Below are 19,734 nucleotides of genomic sequence, written 5' to 3'. Positions count from 1 at the left end.
GGCACAGAAGGCGTCTGCTGAATCTCTGTTGACAGGGTGTTCCACAGGATTGGGCCAAAGGCACTAAAGGGTTAGTCACTTGTAAACAAACAAATTATTTCGTATTAAAGCCATCTCTTTATTTGTGGACAGATAGCCTTTAAGTTTAATTTGTTAGATGGATCAAATCCAGCGCAGTCTGTAAACAATTTTTCCATTTTTGTGGTAGACCACAATGATGGCTTGCTGTGACAATGTAACCACATAAGAAAGTAACTCATTTTGACTTGTTCTTTTTTGGGGGGTGGGGGTGAAGTGTTAGATCAGTGCATCCTGTACATCTGTCTCTGGAACTTGGAGATTTGTAATTTGGCAATTGATAATTTGGCACCTTTTCATTGGCTTCTTTCCACCAAGATCTGTAGATGAAGAAAATAATAAGAAACGAAGATTAAGAGAAACTGAGGAACTCAATGAGTAGCAAATTGCCACAATCCCTCGAATTGCCTACATATCTTGAAACATATATAGAAACACACACACAGTTTGACAAACTTCCAATTGGATTGTGTCACAAAGTTTGGGTGTTTTTTTGTGTCTCTTTTAGAGCAGAAAGCGTTGAGGTTCCTTCAAAGGTTTTGCACAAAACATTCTAATCAGAGACAGACTATGTACTCATGTTTTTTATATATAAAATACACTCATTTAATTGCTAATGGAGGTGGGAGACCATCTTATGGCAAAGTCTGCAAAAGGGGAAACGAAAGCAGCTCCATAAAACGCAAATGCCTGAATTTAAAAGAGTAACCAACTGGGTTGCATTCAATTGATTGCAAACATGACTGAAGACTGCATAAGTTTCCAAACCCAAATGCTTTAAAAAATGTAACCTCACTTAAATGGAAAGCCTTCATCAGCCTGTTTTGGAATATTTGCCTGCACTCAACATTAATTTAAAAAGCTTCCAGAGGTCCCAAAGGTTATTCCCTCTAATTATTTTTATCCTGTCTGTGAGAAAGATGGGGAGCACTCTCTGATGTGATATTTATTCACTACCCTCGAAAAACTTTGTTTGTGTGCAGGATTGCTAAAGTTTGAAGTCACAGGAAATACATTGGGGGGGGGGGTGATGGGGATTTACCACATTCTGCCCACAGGGATTATAGTCCACACAGGGTTTGGCTATCCTTTCCTGGCATTTTCTATCCCCAGGCTTCCATAAGAGCAGCACTTTGCTTGATTTCAACTTTAAAATGAGTGTAGTTAAGCTATAGAACTTGTTCCAACAGGAGACAGTGATGGCCACCAACTTGGATGGGTTTAAAAGATGATTGTCTAAATTGGACAAATTCCTGGAGCATAAGGGCTACTAGCCTAGACGGCTATGCCCTTTCCTCATAGTTGGAGGCTGTAGGTCAGGCATAGGCAAACTTGGCCCTCCAGATGTTTTGGGACTACAACTCCCATCAACCCTAGCTAACAGGACCAGTGGTCAGGGATGATGGGAACTGTAGTCTCAAAACATCTGGAGGGCCAAGTTTGCCTATGCCTGCGGTAGGTTTCTGAATACCAGTTGCTGGAAACCAGAGGAGAGCAGATTCTTGTGCTTGGGTCTTGCTTGCAGATTTCCCACAGGCACCTGACTGACCACCGTGAAAACAAGATGGTGGACTAAATGGGACTTTGGCCTCATCCAACAGGCTCTTCTTGTTGTGTGTAATAATAATAATATATTATTTATACCCCACCCATCTGGTTGGGTTTCCCCAGCCACTCTAGGCAGCTCCCAATGAAATATTAAAAACACGATAAACACGATAAAACATCAGACGTTAAAAACTTCCCTAAAAAGGGCTGCCTTCAGATGTCTTCTAAATGTCAGATAGTTGTTTATTTCTTTGACATCTGATGGGAGGGCATTCCACAGGGTGGAAGTCCCTCTGCCCGGTTCCCTGTAACCTCACTTCTTGCAGTGAGGGAACCACCAGAAGGCCCTCAGCGCTGGACCTCAGTGTCTGGGCTGAATGATGGTGGTGGAGACACTCCTGCAGGTATACTGGGCCAAGGCTGTTTAGGGCTTTAAAGGTCAGCACCAACACTTTGAATTGTGCTTGGAAATGTACTGGGAGCCAATGCAGGTCTTTCAGGACTGGTCTCAGCAGCCACTCCTAGTCCCCAGTCTAGCTGCCACATTCTGGATTAGTTGTAGTTTCTGGGTCACCTTCAAAGGTAGCCCCACATAGAGCAGATTGCAGTAGTCCAAGCGAGAGATAACTAGAGCACACACCACTCTGGCGAGACAGTCTGTAGGAGCCAGGGAGAGGTTAGTGGCAGGAGCCCTTTGTAGAGGTCACCCTGGTGGGAGCTTCTTGGTCACATCACCCCTCATTGCATATGATAGAAGGAAGCTTCTCATATTACCAACAGGCTCAAAGAATATACGAACAACTTGGAGACGGTTCAGTTTAAACATGATGCTTGAGAACAGCCTCAGATACAACAATGCTTATATTTATGTATGTTTATGTACACTGGCAAAGAAATCTTTATGTCCTTTGCACAGTTCATAGGAAGCATATACGCCACAGACTAAGCAGCTAACGGTGAGAAACAACGTGGGTTAAATATACTGCCTGAAACAGGATGCTAAAATCACAGACCCATGTAAACTTTTGAAAAAGATGTCAGGAACTATTTGCAATTTTTTCCCCCTCTAAATTTCTGGCTGCAGAGCACCATCTAGAGGCAAGGGAGGATTTAGCAATTTTATAACATCTGCAGATACTCAATTTATGGGGAGGGAGGAGAGAAAGAGAGAGCGAGCGAGGGAGGGAGAGAGCTCATCCCCACTTTGCTTGTCCCGTGCCTAGAAAGCATAGGTCTGAGTGGTTTTTCATTCATCCCACTGCTTTTCCCAGGAAAAACCACTGTTTACCAATGAATCCGAGCAAACTACAATCTGTTTTTTCCAATGCAGCGCTAAACCTCAGGTTTTCCCAGGGGTGCGTGGGGAGACAAGCAGAAGTGTGGATATGCCCCCCCGTTAATATTATTTATGTTATTATCCTATTTATGGGCTTTGGAAATGCGCGTTACTGAAATAATAGCACTTGAAGCAAACAGACAGAAGACTCCCATGCAAGTCTGTTTTTATTCAGGCTGTTTGCTTTAGTCCCTCAGCCCTTCTGGTTTATATCTATTCATCTAATTGATATCCATTCTTACTGTATAAACAAAAGCCTCACTACAAAAGAGGTGTATCAGCAACTTCCTTTCACCTGCGCTCTCAGTGTACACCTGTAGTTTGCTTAGCAATAGAAGGGGGCTGAAGTGTAGGAGATGCTCTCAGAATTGTACAAAACGTATTTGCCCTTGACAAGTTTGAATATGTCTTTGACAGGCAGCTCAGGTCCTATTTTCCTGTGAAGATGGATTTATCATGCCTGCATGGTAAATCGATAGGCAGAGTGAGGCAGCTGCCCAGGCAGCCTGTGTTAAGTGGCCAATAATAAAAGTGAAGTGTTGGAAAACAGACCTATGTGCTTATTGCATGGCCTGCACTATGCCTCCAAAGCAAGCTTCCACTGCATGGTGCCAGTTTTGAATTATAGAATTGTGGAGTTGGAAAAGACCCCAAAGGCCGTCTAGTCTAATGCAGGAATCTCAGCTAAAGCATCCATGACAGATAAGCATCCAACCTCTGCTTAAAAACTTCCATAGAAGCAGAGTCCACTCTGCTTAAAAACTTCCATAGAAGCAGAGTCCACAACCTCCTGAGAGAGTCCATTTCAATGTCGAACAGCTCCTACCATCAGAAAGTTCTTCCTGATGTTTAGTTGGAATCTCCTTTCTTGTAACTTGATTGGTTCAGGTCCGACCCTCTGGAGAAAGAAAAAACCAAGCTTGCTCCATCTTCCATGTGACAGCCCTTGAGATACTTGAACATGGCTATCAAATCTCCTTTCAATTGCCTCTTTTCCAGGCTAAACATACCCAGTTTCCTCCACTGTTCCTCCTTAGGCTTGGTTTCCAGACCCTTGTTTGTCTTGGTTGCCTTCCTCTGCACATGTTCCAGCTTGTCAACATCTTTCTTAAATTGTGGTGCCCAGAACTTGACACAGTACTCCTGGTGTGGTCTGACCAAGGCAGAATAGAGTGGCTCTATTACTTTCCTTGATTGGGACACTATACTTCTTTTGATGCAGCCTAGAATAGCAATAGCTGTTTTGGTGCTACATCACACTGTTGATTCATGTTAAGCTTTTGGTCCACCAAGAGCCCTAGATTCTTTTCCCATGTACTGCTGGCAATACAGGTGTCTCATCTTATATATGTGCAGTTGGTTCTTCCTGCCTAAGTGTAAAATCTTACATTTGTCCCTATTCAAATTCATTTTGTTTAGTTCTGGCCCAGTTCTCCAGTCCGTTAAAGTTCTCTTGAATACTGTTTCTGTCTTCTGTGGCATTGGTTTGGTGTCATTTGCTGCAGTTTGGTGTCATTTGCTGCAAACTTGATGAGCATTCCTTCATCCAAATTGTTTATAAAAACACTGAACAACAACACACCCAGGACGGAGCCCTGCAGCACCTCACTTGTCACACCACACCCCCCGATGATGAGGATCCATTACCCATTATTTGGGTTCAGTCAGCCAACCAGCTACAAATCCACCTAACAGAGACCTCTTCCAGCCTAGATTTTACCAGTGTCTTGGGCATACATGCACTGAGAAAGCCAGATTGTGAAGCATGATTTAAATATGATTATGTTAGCTATGATCAAAATGTGAGACACATATTTTAAATAAATATTATTTGGCTGGTATCCATGGAGACCAAAAGCGGCTTCAGGGAGACAATTTTTGGGATTGTGGCTGAGACAGTTTTAATTGTCTTCTCACCCACCTCCCCAATCTCCCCTGAGATTGCTGAGGTATCCCCTTGGCTGTTATATACACACACAAACACTTAACATCATGTCTAGTTTAGCTCTTATCTTCTGTCCACAGCAAGTTTCTTGACGTACCGCCCATTCCTGTGCACAATTTCTTAGAAGTAAGTTCCACTGAGTTCAATGGTATATTTTGCAATTACGCCCAGGATTTCAACCCTAGAAGTTTGACACAAATGTTCCAACCTGTGCTGTCAGCTACAAGACAGAAGCAGTTGCTTGAGGGGGGCAATATTACCTGTCATATAGGAATTTTTGGAATGTAATGTCTAAATATAGTTTGGGGCTTGTTATTTCAATGGCTGTGTGTTAAACTTCATGGATTTCAAAGAAAGCTTGATTTTGCAAGGAATGTCAGAGTTGTACATCTTCTGCCCAGATATCAGTTTACCCTGACTATTGTTAAAAAGATAACACATCTGCATGGCAATGTGATACTCTTTTTTATGAGGTTGCATTGAAGCCAACTCCAAACCTGAAGCACACAAATACCAAGGTCTTTTTACTGCACTAGACCAATCCTTTTTTCTAAAAAGAAGAAGCAGCAAAAAGCAGCAAACTCAAGGAGTCGGTTTCTTGCATCTGTGTTTTTCACTTGACAATGGAAGTCCATTTAATTAGGCCCTTCCCCTACCCACCCAAAGTTATACTTGCTTCCTGAGCAGTATCACAGGAGTTGTACATGCTGCAGGGTATTATAATCTATGCAGAAATGCTTAAGACAGGCTCCAATTTGGGGGATCAGGCCCACTGATGTCTGAAGTCCAGAGCCCAGACCTGGCTACCCATTGGTCAAGCAGGGCCAGCTGGAACACCTGACATGCCTAGGCAGTTGCCAAAGACGCACCAGGGCTCAGATTGGAGCATCTGCCCATTAGGAGACCTTGCAGCTTTGGTGAATTAGTTTGGAATAATCACTTATAGCTACTGAAGTTTAAAGGCTTTATTCATTCAGGAACTATTTACAGTGTGTGTGGAGATGAGAGAGAGAGAGAATAACAGACATACTGCCTGGAGAGAACAACAAACAAAATGGCTCATGTTTTAGTGGTGGAGTTAACTTGGGCAAAGCAAAGACTACAAGCAAGGGCTGGCTAGATTGCTAGACAAACAGTGTCCTTGTGTCATTTAACTAGACGTTCGGGTGAAGGACATGTATTTGCTTTTCTCCAACATTCCTTGGCTCAGATTATAAAGCAGCAGCAGTGGGAGAGCAGGAGGCCACCATTTTGATTATCCCACAGTGCCCCTGAATGTCACTGTCAATAAATTGTGGGGACATAAAAATGGCAGGTGGCTCGCAGATGCCCACCCAAGATGGCAACACAATGGTAATTCCACTAGAGGAGGGCCCAAGGCTGGAAGGGGGTTTGTCAGGGAGGTAGAGCTAATCAATAACACTTTGCCAGGGCTCCCTTAACAAATAGCGCCAGCCTTGGCATCAAAGAAGGGGAGGACTCATGTGGAGTGGGTGGTGTGAATGGCAGTCTTCCTGCTATGTCTGCCTGGAGGCTTGGGTGGAAAATATAATTTCCCTTTTCTCTTTTCACAGGCACTACTGATCTCTTGCCTAAGGTATGAGGAGCCAATGATGACTTGAGCGCTAAACTTGGATGTGAAAGCCAGCTTCAAATCCTGTGACACCTCCTGCTGGCCTTTGGTACCCGCCCCCTCTTCCTGCAACGTCAGGAAGAGAAGGACCTTGTTATATATTATCACTGTGAAATGTACACTTTGAGATGTCTCTGCTAAAGCCCTGGTTGTTGTCTCCCATCAACAGCTATCCTGCCTGATCATGACATACTGCAATAGTAACACCCTGCCATCTGGCAGCAATAGGAACCATCTATTAATAGATTTACAAAGTGCAAAAATGCATTTTAAAAGCTCTTTGTTTTAATTTAAAATGGCCTGAGAGAATCCTGTGAAATCATTGCCACAGAGAAAGTTCTGGTTTGCATTTTTGATGACATGGTTCTTATGGTTCTATCTAGACATTAAAATTTTTGTTAGTCTACATCACTAGCATTCTTCTGAAATACAAATGTATGGAGTGAGTGGAAGCTGGAGCTATTCAAAGCTGCTCTTTGATTAAAAGGTTCCTGAGAACAGGAAATGGAGGCTCTTTTTAAAAAATGTGATTTAATTGATACATGTTATATGAGTTTCTGTTTTTCTATTATAAACCACCCTGTGATCCTTGGTTGAAGGGTGGCATAGAAATTTAGTAAACAATAACAATAAATGATTTAAATAAATACTTTTTTTTTGCATAGGATAAGTTAGAGCTGGAAATTCCAAGGACAACATTTTACTGTAACCATCATTGCATTAGGTTAGGTTAAGCAAACCACTATTATTTTTTCTACAGAGGTGATTTCATTGACCTAAGTGCCTTACAGGCCAGTTGTAAGACTTACTAAGATAATGTACATGATGCACTTTGAACTCTCAAAATGTGCTATTTAGGTGCTAAGAGTAATTTATTACTACTTTTTCTGTTACACTTTGGTAGCTTCACCAATGTGCATGTTTTGCATATTGCTAATTTTATTATTTTTAATATTAGATTCCAAGTTGGAACCCACTCGTTATTTTTTATCTATTTCTTTTAAAACCAACATTATTAAATAAAATTAGAAACTGAATTTTCAATGTTTTCATGATGTTTTGACTTAATTGTTGAATCTTCAGAGATATATAGGTTATGTGCATATGTGTTTGTCTGTATATGCCCCATTGCCTAAACGATATTTTCTTTTAGAGGCATGAGCCCCAATAAATTACCTTTCTACAACTTGGCCAAAGGTATGCTGTTGTTTTGGCATTGTATCAGCAAAGCAAGCAGCTCTAGGTCCAAGGTGTTCACATAACACTGGGTCAAGGATTTTGAAGCGTAAGGTCCTGAAAAGAATACCTTGAGGGACATCCATCTTACAGCCCATTTCTATCAAATTGTTCCTGAAAGAAAGAAAAAAGGCCCGACCAATGTGGATGTAGAACAGAACATATATTCCTAAGAACAAGTTAGCACCATAGCAGTTACCTAGCTGGTTGCCTGCTGATAGATAGATACATAACACTAAGTCATAGTTTAGCACTGCAGGGAATTGAATGAGTCTGAGTGAAGCAGTGAGGAGTTCAGAAGTATTTAATTTCACTCATATTAAACATTGGCCTAGCAGTTATGTTTGAACCCCAGATCAAACTCTGGTTAGTTTAACAAACTACCTTTATAGCCAGGGCCGTCTTAAGCATATCCGGCACTGTGGTGCAAAGATCCCTCCAGCGCCGCCCCCCCCCCCAGCAACTCCAAAACAAGGGAGGGGGCAGTGGAAAATGTCCTCTGCCTCCCTCCCCACCCCGATCCCCGACGTGGTGGTGGCGATCAAGCAGGAAAACATGCTGGTGGACATGCTCTCTGGAGTCGGGGCACCTGGGAAGGCTGTGTGCCGGTTTTTCGCTAGGAAGCAGGAGGAGAACAACGACCGGGAGCAGGGCCGTCTTTAGCAGATGCAAATCTCTGGGGGATCACTCTCCTCCTGCAGAGACTTGGGAAGGAAGCTGCATGCCCACCAGCCATATAGTTGGCAGGGTGCAGCTGGCGGGCATGCAGGGAAAGGGGAGGCTGCTGACAAAACCGTGCAGCTTCCCCACTCGCTAGAGTGCCCGAGAGGCTGGCACCCTGGCACAACGAACCACTAAGACCAATCTGAAAGACGGCTCTGTTTATAGCCATAGTTTAAAGCTGGCTTGATATGAAACTTACCAGAATGTTTTTTTTAAACCAAGATCCCTTGTTCAAATGTAACACTAAACTGGGCTGCAATAAAACTCTCCTGAAGTCCTGCTCCTGGGTGGATGGGAGAAGGAGAACACACCTAGCAGGAAAGAAGTAGGGGGCCACCGAAGCCCAACACTTTGCACAGTTTCGTTCAAGGTTACTCAAATAGTTCTAAGACATGGTTTTAGGGTTACGTGTGAATGTGGCCAATGCAACATATTACAGTGGTACCTTGGGTTAAGAACTCAATTCGTTCTGGAGGTCTGTTCTTAACCTGAAACTGTTCTTAACCTGAAGCACCACTTTAGTTAATGGGGCCTCCCGCTGCCGGAGCACGATCTCTGTTCTCATCCTGAAGCAAAGTTCTTAACCAGAGGTACTATTTCTGAGTTAGCGGAGTCTGTAACCTGAAGTGTCTGTAACTTGAAGCGTATGTAACCCGAGAAACCACTGAACTTGGAACAGAACCCAAAGAGTTTTGTTGCAACTTAATGGCTAACATTTAGGATGGCATCAGCTTTTTGGGATTAGAGTCCATTGCAGAGCAACAATACCAAGTTACTGTTCCCTATTACAGTTTCTATCGAAGGATCTGTCCCCTATCAAAACTCAAAAGAGTCAAATTTCAGTGGTAAAATATTATTTGGTCATGTTTAGACTGCTTTAGGTTACATAGTGCTTTAAAATTAGCTTTCAGTTGCAGGGCACGGTAACTAATTTTGGTTTTTATAGGGAGTGAGTCTTGCGAGTTTTAAATCAATTGTTTGAATCACCCTTGGCTCTGCAATCAGGAACCAAATGAAAACTGTATGCTTTATTACCTAGATAGGAGAAGGAAATGCTTTCTATTATTTATATCATATTACATTATTGTGGAGTGACCTATTAAATGGTAAGTCCATTTGTTTAAACTAAGAACAATGCATGCTGTGCTTATTTCTGACCTTTTCTGGACATGTTGCACTAACACAGAGGTTTTATACATTTAATGTTATTATGTTACAGGTCACTGTGGTTGTGTTGTTTTTGTCTACAGAAACAGTATTTAAATCCCAAAAGTAAAATAAACCCGACTATCCCAAAGGTAATAATGGCACTTTTGTTCATAATTGTCATTTATCAAGCTGAGCTGTGTTGCTGATGTCTGGTAATAACTACTAAAAGCAAAAGCAAAACAGTTTCAAACTCTTTCAAAGAAACCCAAAACGTCCCCAAACAAATATATAAAGAGTTCATTAAAATAAGAAAAGAAAGTGGGTTCCCCCCCCCAATCACTTTCTACTAATTTCCAGGGAGCTAACAATAAACACGGCATTGTGCCTAAACATGAAATTCTCACCTCATAAATTTCCTATGGCAGCTATTGGGAAATAGAACCAAAAGTTTTTATTTCTTTGACTTTCACAGTATTTAAAATTGCCTTGGGGGCACACAAAATGCCTTTATAAGAGCATTAACCTCCACATAAATTACATCGGCTTTGCTCAAGCATGTTTGGGCCTAACTCTTCAGTGCAGCAAGAGGCATTTCAATGGAGAAAATAAGTGGTTAGTGCAAAGGTATACCAATTACTCAGAAGTAATCCTACTGAGACACGATGGGACTTACTTCTGAGTAGGCATGTATTGCACTGTTAATTGACTGTGGCTGCTGCCTGATGGATTAGTCAGTTTGTTAACTTGAAATACATTCACGTTATCAGAATCGATGGAGAAGATTCTACTAACAGACTCCACTAGTGGAAGCCCACATGATGGCTTCTGTTAGTGCAGTGGGGTGGGGGGGGGGGTTCCCCTCTCCTCCCCCATGCCCCCTCACTCCCACCCCAATTGGCCCTGGGAGTGGGTAGGATAACTCTCAGAGAATTATATAGGGGGAAGAGAGGGAAGATTGTTCTCCCAGGCAAGCAAAAATGTTTGCTCAGATGGAGCAATACCCTCATTGCTACACTGAATTCCTTCCACAGTGTTTCCTCATTGTCAACCTATTAATCAGGAGCCAAATTTTCATCTACAAACTATTACTCAAAATTATTATAATTATTAATTGCTTTCCCCCAAAAAAAGGTGAACTCAAAGGTGAACCTTTTTGAGTCCCCTGGGGTCTCATCTAACAACCACTTCATTGGCTACTGAATCAGGTCTGTTGATTACCACCCCACCCCCCAGATTTGAAAGAATTTCAGGGAAGCTGCTATAAAGTTTAGCATTTTTTGAGGGAGAGGAGGGATAGAGGGAGAGGGGGTAGGGAGAATCTGCTTATTTGCAAATTGGATAGGAGAGTCTATTGGAAGCAAGCAGACTCCTCAAAACAGGTTTCAAAAGTACTGATCCTGAATAAGCTGCCCAAAGCAACTACTCCTGTAGTTCTACAAGCTGCTTCCTGTTAGCTAGATTCACAGTACTGTCCGTTTCCAAATTCAGAAACTGCCAACTCTTTTATTTTCCACTGCCCTGAAGATCTCTGGTATCAGATCCCACTGTTACAGATACTGCTGCTTCTCATTTGGAAGAAGATATCCAACTTGACTATTGGCAAGCAACCAGCTAGACAAAAAATAGTTTCACCTGGCCTATCTGAAACAATTTGCTCTGAACAGCAAGCTGGCTTAATCTAAATAGCTGAACAAGTACCGAATATACAAATTTAATAACTAATAAATAAAAATACGTATACCACACAATATAGTTGCCATTAATTAAATATGATCCTCATTAAGAGTAAGTCTCTGAAAGTTAGAACGTTCCGTTTCATAGCAACAATGAGCCTTGTCTAATATTCAAACTCAGAATGCATGCATCTATGGGACATTATCTCAGTCTTATAAAAATCTGCTGATTGCTAAAATTTTGAATGAAGTGATTTACTAAAATCTAAAATGTCAGATTAACCTTGGAGTCAGCCAGGTTTTCCCCACCCTGAAATTAACAAGGCCAAATATTTTGGACATAAGTTTCATGCATACTCCCAAAGTCTATCCAAGCCAAGATATGAGTGTCTGTTTTTGCAATATTTTAAGTATGCCTTATTATAAATATGTTCTTCGTTGGACTGAATCCATCATGCCTCAAATTAGTTGTACACACAGAACTTTTTGAGAATTTCCATGGTGCCAAAGGACAATGGGTCACATTAAATGAAACTTGCTCCTTCAATATCTCTTAAATATATCCACCCTTTTTCCAAACTTGGCAGGTGTCAAGAATTTGGGATTTGAAATAACCACATTTGTAATTGTTCAGAAGGCAGATTTTATTTTTTTAAGGTCCATAATGTTCAGCTACATTATGAGTCAAGCTGTATCTCCTCTCCAAAGTTCTCCTCTAGCTTGAAATGTAAAACAGGATATTGGGGGAAGGAGTTGAGGGGGGGGGAGCAACCACAGCTGAATTATAGAGCATAAGCAAAAGGTTCCAAGTTCAACCCCCAGGATCTTCAGGTAAGGCTGGGAAAGAGGCCAGCCTGAAACCTTGAAGAGTCACTGCCAGTCAGTGTAAACAACACTGAAGCAGATGGACTATTAGTCTGACCCAGTATATGGCAGCCTTCCGAGTTTCATGACATTCTGCCCATATTGTGCATTTGCCAGAAGTGTTTCAACACTGATAGATTGCCTCCTCTTGCAGCAAAACTCTCAACAGTCACTGTGTGACAGACCACCTTAACCAAGCATTTTTATTCGGTAAATATCTTCTGTTTGGGTCAATGATTTAAATTTAATTTTGTTTCTTGCAAACTTTCTGTGTGGCTGTTGTCTCTCATCCCTCTTTTGTTTCCAGGTGTCTTTGTTTTTTTGGGGGGGTGGGGTTGATTTTCCCATCACAATTTGAATCCTTTTCTCTTCTGTGTCTATTTTTATATTGCCTAGCCTGCTCTGTTTATTGGACACCAAATAAAATCACTTGTCTTAATTTATTTTATACCTACCCTGATAATCCAATAAGAAGTCATTGCAAATGAAACTCTTTTTATGATATACAGGACCCCTATGCATAGCTTTTCAATTACTTTTCACTGAATTTCTACATATTGGCTCATGACTATGTCCCCCCCCCCCCCCATATATATATATATATATATATATATATATATTCAATAGTGTGGCACTTTCCACCTCAGTATACAGCCTCTTATAAACATACACAGTCACACTCAGTTCACCCATTTATTCTTTTCACTCATTCTCTGACCATTTTCATGCCACAGACACTTTGTCCTAGAACTTTTTGGAGAAAGAGAAAATCAAAGGTGGTATATAAAAATAGCAGATCTATATTGGAGTAAAGACCTTCTCTCTCCCTCTTCAAGGTCTCTCTGAGTAAAAAGTGTAGTTTGGCAGGCAAATTGTTGATTCTGTATTGTAGCCTTTTTCCATTGTACGGAGCAGGTGTTTTTCTTACTCTAATCAAGCCTCTTTTCTTTCTCCATTAGAGCAATTTCCTGTTTTGTTTTCTGCAACTCAGCCATCAAAGCTTGTGGTACTTGATGTAACCCTCGCAATGCAAAAAAATAAATAAATAAATAAAAACAAATTTATTGCCATTTGTTTAAGATTTGCCTTTCCTAAGCTTCTCAAAATGTTCCTGAAACATCAGGAATGTATCTTCCTACTAAAAAAATCCCTGGTTCTCATGTGTCTCCTCCTTTTGATTTAAAATATGCCATTGATGGTGGATCTAAACCTTCTGACAAAACATTTAATTCCAATTCCTTCATCGTAATATGGCTAATTCTGTGTAGTTTAGCACTATTTGCAGCAAAACAGATCTACAAAAACAGCAACATTTTAACACAAGGCTAGGAATCAAGTGTATGATGATGACCACTAGTTTAGCTTGAATCATAATGATAGAGTGGTCTAGGCATTGCTGCATCCAACACCCTGTTGCTTACACCATCTGAGGTGGATGACAAGGTGGAGGCCAAACCCTTCTTTGTGTTGCACTAGTCAGGATGACAGCCAATGCCATCAAGTGATCCAGTGGGTCCTGAGCTAGCTCATACCCTCTCCATCACTGGAATGCCCCATTTTGCAGCTTTTCGCGGGCTACTGCTGCCAAGAATCCAGCTGTGGTTCCATGCCAGTGGAGAGATGCTGATGTTGCTCAAAGGCAGCCTCTAGCTGATCTATTTTGGGATGGTTGGAGGGGAGACCCTAGTAAGGTGAAACAGAGGTTTGGATTGCAGTGATAGACAAATAATGAAGGATTGAGCTAACATTCTCTATTAGCCATGATTGCATCTACTGGAATCCCATGCTCAGAGGCAGACACCATACACCTAAATTGTTTTTTAACACAAAATTCATGTAAATAACCAATTGGTTTCTTTTGATTCTGGCCCTTTGTTGATCACAGACCTTAGGCATATTGCCCATCACCAATCCATCTGAGGCAGCAAAGTGCTTAGAACATTCTTGGGGATTTAAAGCCACTTAAATCCCTGTACTCAGGGCTAAGCTTAAAACATACAATTGACTTCAGATCAGCTTAACTATCTTAAATCCAATTGTTTCACGTTGAAGTTGCAAGGCGTGCCACTGTTCAACCCTAAAGTGAGAATCAAGACGTATTTGTAAATGAAAGTTCGAATCTGAACTCATTTCTAAATCAAACTGATTCCAACCTTGAGTTTGAAAAATCCAGAGTAAACTACTCCTCAGCTATTTAAATTAAAAGTGAAATGTTTTTCAACTTGTAACTTAAGTTGCTGCCTGGATCTGAAGCAATACCTCTACAAATGGGGACCAGATGCTCTCCAGTGGTGGGTCAATTTCTATGAGAGGGATCCAGGAGCTTAACTGGTACATGGCTTGGGACAATTTGGCACATGTAGCAGATGGGGAATGATATGGCCGTTTCCCGCAAGAGATGCCCACTAAATGAGGCTTTGGTAGAAAAATAATTCCTTTCAAGCCCAAAGGTTTACAGTTTACACCAACATTCCATTCTGTAGCCGTTTCCCAGAAATGGGTTTAAATGCTCTTTTTCATTTGAGCTCTTATTCCCCTGTTTGGAATTCCATTTGGAAAGTACACACATGCCGCTGGTAGTAGCTCTCATGACAACATTCTTATCAATTCATCTTATGTAGCTCATCATTCTTCAAATACTTTGTCTCTTAACTTAATAAAGACAGGAAGCAAATCGTTCCAACTCTCTACTTGGAGTCACGCATTTTGGTATTTGTTTATGCACCCACGGAGATAAAAAATATAGCATGGTTTTGTTTTTTTAAATAAAAATGAAGAAGAATATGTCCTTAAACTTCCCAAGTATCCTGATTGTCCCTTGTCAGTGTCTTTTTTTTAGAAAAAACTATGATCCAGAGCAGACACCAGGCATCAACATTGGGGGGCATTTGCTGAGACACATAGCCCAGTAGAAAGCAGCAGTACTTAGGACAGAGGTAGTCAACACTGGGCCCTCCATATTTTTTGAACTACAGATCTCATCATCCTTGACCATTGGCCATCCTGATGGGAGTCAGTGTTGCCCAACAATATCCAGAGAGCATTCCAATCTGCTGGCCTTGCACTTTCTCCTTCCTGCTGTTGCTGCCTGCTGTTCACCTGCTTCTGTAAGTGAGTGAGCAGTGAAAAGAATGAAGATGTGCAGTTGTCTCCACACACCTTGTCCAATCCTTCTGGGAAGTGGTGTGGAGCTGGCTTAGAAAGAGAAAGAATCAAATGGGCACTGATAACACAAGCAAGGAGGGTAAGATAGACACACTCAGGAGCGGGGGGGAGACACATTGAGAGCATCTTGTCTGAGCACCCCCCATGGAACTGGCAGTACTGTAGCTATTGTTGTTTAGTCATTTAGCCATGTCCGACTCTTCGTGACCCCATGGACCAGAGCACGCCAGGCACTCCTGTCTTCCACTGCCTCCCACAGTTCGGTCAAACTCATGTTAGTAGCTTCGAGAGCACTGTCCAACCATCTCATCTTCTGTCATCCCCTTCTCCTTGTACTGTAGCTATTTTGTACCATTTTTTTTTTTTTAAGTGTATCGTCCCAACTCTAAGCTGCCAAGGCTAAATAGAACTGAATTCTGTCCTGTGTGCCTTCTCTTGCCAATGATTCTCCCCGCCTTACTCTTGAATGCTCCAAATTCTTTCTGTTCACCTTGCTTGTGGAAAATTATTTATTTACATTGAAATAGTATTATTGTTCTGCTGCAGTGAAATTTCCTGACAAGGTTACCAACCGTGAAGATGTTCAAGATTATCTAGGTCAATGTACAGCTGCTTACCAGTGCTCCTGTGCATTTAATTATGATCTTTGTTTATGTTAAAAATCTATGGCAAGGAGATTTCGGATCCCAGCCCCCTTATACCAACTCTACAGTCTCTAATTATTCACAGCCAAGTTTAATGTGAAAAACAAATGTGCAATTCTAACTAGAATTTGTACTTCATGTTACCTAGCATTCTTATGGTTGTTTTTAAAATATAAATAGCAAGCTATATTGCATTCTGAATTTGGGGTGTATCAGAAATATCCTCTAACAAAAGTTGGTTTTGTCATCTTTTGGTGGTGGAATATCCCCGGAAATCTGGAGAATAGGATGAATTTATGCAATGCTGAATATTTTGATGTACGTGTTAACAATTAATAACTCCTAAATGGATGTTATTTGAAGCATCTTGGTCTGATTATCAGTGATGAGTGGCTGTTTGTTTCAAAACACGTCTCAAAGAGTTGTGGACTCCAGCAGGACTGACACCTATAGCTGTGCAAAGAGCACCAGCTGATTTGTGGGGAAACGCTGTGAAGGCATTTCTGTTTGGGGGCTGATCTCAAACAAATTCTTCCACCAGCTATTAAATGGGAGCTGCATGCTTGTTAAAGGTCATGAAAGCTTCCTGCCTCCTTCCTTCATGAATGGAAACCTCTCTCTCACTTTCACTTCAATGTACGCATTGTTTGGACTGTGATAGCTCAGCCCAAACAACTTTTTAGTGGAAGTGGGATATTGTTTGCCCAAGACATTTGTCTTGAATACGTCTATCTGCCTGGTATAATCCTAGAATTTTCAAACAGTTCCTTTTTGCTCTTTTCCAGAAGCTTGAAATTTAAACCCAAAGTCTTTCCTGCTATTTCGTCTTATCTACGGAGAAACCAACTGAACCCTGTGACTGAATGTGCTTGTATCATTGATTTGCCATTTTTGTATAAAGGAGCATCCAATTTCTTACTCTTAAGCTTTTAAAAGTCTTGTTTTCAAACCTTTCTAGAAATTGACAAATTAAAAAGAGACAAATTACACATCTAGATGGCATCCACAATATTAAAAGTTATCAAAGGCAGCAAATGTGAAACTGCTGATCAAGAAAAATGTGTAATTTGTCTCTGAGATCAGCCCTTCTACCTTACTTTCTATCTTTTTATCTTACTTATCCGCCCTATTTCCACACCTCTCCTCCACCTCCTTAATCCTTCCCTCCTTTGCCCCAGTACCCCTTGATGAGATGCTATCCTTATCTAATGCCTCCACATGCCCCCCTTTAATCTAATCTCACATATTTTCCAGTCTTAAATTTTAGATGTTCTCGCAACTTTAAAGTGAGGTCACCGTGGCATTCGCATTCGCCACATCCAATCTGCTAGAATTATAGGCAGAGTAATGGGATGGACAAACAGTAATTCTCCTACTGCTGACAGGATTGCAGAGTCAATGATTCAGAAAGAAGGGACCCGATAGGATGATAAATAGGTGATGAAAGCTTCTACCATCTGGGATTCATTTATGCACCATATCGTCATACAAAGTGCAGAACCGCATAATAGCGGCTATGTTAGACAGTGTTTTTTAAGAGGACCAACTAAACAAGAGTTTTGCAAACACCCAGTTATTCTATCTTTTTAAAGAAAACCAGAGCAACAATCCCATTTCATTCAGTGATCTCTCTTATGAAAGGCATAAATGTTCACATCAAAGTTACTTGTTATTGTCATCTCTAGTGTATGAAAGTAGCTGTATAGAAGACACTTTGGACATAATACACAGGGGACATCTCCTGTTCTTACCCAGCAATTTCAATGTGATGAGTTGAGTGGCCAAACATCAGTTAGTAGCACATCTGTCTTTGCATCCAGAAGATCTCTGGCATCTGGGAAGATGGATTGACTATTAAACCACTCTGAGAATTGTAACTCTGAGGAAAAAGAAGGACTCCTAACGCTTAACATCATCATCATCATCTTATTATTATTATTTATACCCCACCCATCTGGCTGGATTTCCCCAGCCACTCAGGGCAGCTTCCAACAAACATCAAATATTAAAAACTTCCCTAAACAGGGCTGCCTTCAGATGCCTTCTAAAAGTCGGTTGTTTATTTCCTTGACATCTGATGGGAGGACGTTCCACAGGGCGGGTGCCACTACCGAGAAGGCCCTCTGCCTGGTTTCCTGTAACTTCACTTCTCGCAGAGAGCGAACCGCCAGAAGGCCCTCGGAGCTGGACCTCAGTGTCCAGGCTGAACAATGGGGGTGGAGACGCTCCTTCAAGTATACTGGGTTTAGGGCTTTAAAGGTCAGCACCAATACTATGAATTGTGCTTGGAAATGTACTGGGAGGCAATGTCTTTCAGGACTGGTCTCGGCGGCCACTCCCAAACTGCACACTTAACAAACTACAGCTCCCAAAATTTTTTGAGGAAACCATGACTGTTAAAAGTAGTATCATAATGCTTTAAATGTAAGGTGTGATTATGGCCAGTGATTGTGTGGAGGAGTCTTCCCTGTTTTGATATACCCACAATGCTGCCCCTAGAACACTCTTCCCTATGTCCTTCCTACAGAGGTTTCTGTCATATTTTTGCATTTAAAATCAAGCACTCTAGCTCTCCCATCTCAGCTCAGAGGCTTCAAGCATTGGCACATAAATGTCTCTGGCAAATGTGTTGTCCCATATACCCACTACAACCCTTTAGTAGGGATCTAGAAATATATAACATATATAACATATTGCCATATTGACAGCTAAGGGCGCACATATACCATCTGTGTCTGCCCTTTTGGCAGGGAGATGTGAGCGGCGATGAGTTTTGGATACACATTTGCACTGTGTCCTCTCACTGGCTAACCACATTTGAGGTATAAAATGTGCTTTGCTTGGCCTGTGTAACTGAGAAGTATCTTCTCCAAAAATGGGAGTTAGTCTGATTGTACATGCCTGCTATCTATTACAAATGTAACCGTTTCCTGCTCCTTGTGCTGAAAGACGACAGCCAAGAGGCCTGAAATTAACAATAAAAGGCTTTTTGGACTGGCTGTATATTGAGATTTTTTCGTAATCTCCTCTGTTGTTAACCAGTTGAGTGTTTAATCAATTCTACAAGGCTCAGCCTTTTTGCTTTCTTTCTCATTTCAGAAAGGATTTACAGTGTTTAGTGTCTTAGCTATAGATATGTTAATGTGATTGCCAAGTATTCCCTTTAATTCTTACTTATTCTATGCCTCTTATATGAAACTTTGCGGACTAACCAACTGTTAATAGTATGTTGCTTCCAATAAAATCTGAAGAAATTTGGCTGCAACGCTTTGCCAAGCTGGTACATACAGCTCCATTTTACCATATTAGGTCACAGATAAAAGAATGATAACTACAGAACTGCATGGCCTAGTTTTTTTCTACTCGTAGGTCATGCATCGTGTAGAATATTCCCTGTGGGGATAAATGTTCTTACTTCAATTTATGGGATTTTGATCATGCTTTTCAAAGTATATTTTCATTCAGCTCAGCCTTGTTCAGTGAACAACCTTAGTGGCTCACTAAGAGAGCACAGAACAGGATGGTAGACATAAGCTTTCACTTCCTATTTGGGGCATGCATATGATGCAGAGAAATATATTTGATGTATGCTATTCTAAACATCCATTTTAAAAGTTACCAGAAATGCTCTGACAGTGCATTTTCAGACTTTTATTCACCAATGGAGAAAATAGGGGTGGGGGGAATACAAGTTTTTAGAGTGAACCATATTTTTAAGCCGATGGTGTCTATAGTCTTGA

At 41.2% G+C, this 19,734-nt stretch overlaps 1 long non-coding RNA gene across 1 annotated transcript; it reads right to left on the bottom strand.

The window, feature by feature from the left end:
- Positions 1-282: 282 nt before the first annotated feature.
- Positions 283-7,886, bottom strand: LOC310679427. Its single transcript, XR_014512250.1, has 2 exons — positions 7,717-7,886; positions 283-398 (listed from the first exon to the last, which is right to left on the bottom strand). It is a non-coding gene; the product is annotated as an uncharacterized lncRNA (long non-coding RNA).
- Between the last annotated feature and the right edge of the window lie 11,848 nt (positions 7,887-19,734).

Source organism: Podarcis tiliguerta (genome assembly GCF_965153285.1).
Source record: "Podarcis tiliguerta genome assembly, chromosome: 6".
Classification (NCBI taxonomy): Eukaryota; Metazoa; Chordata; class Lepidosauria; order Squamata; family Lacertidae; genus Podarcis; species Podarcis tiliguerta.
Note: the sequence above shows the minus strand (reverse complement) of the source record. Positions and strands in the feature narration are given on the sequence as shown.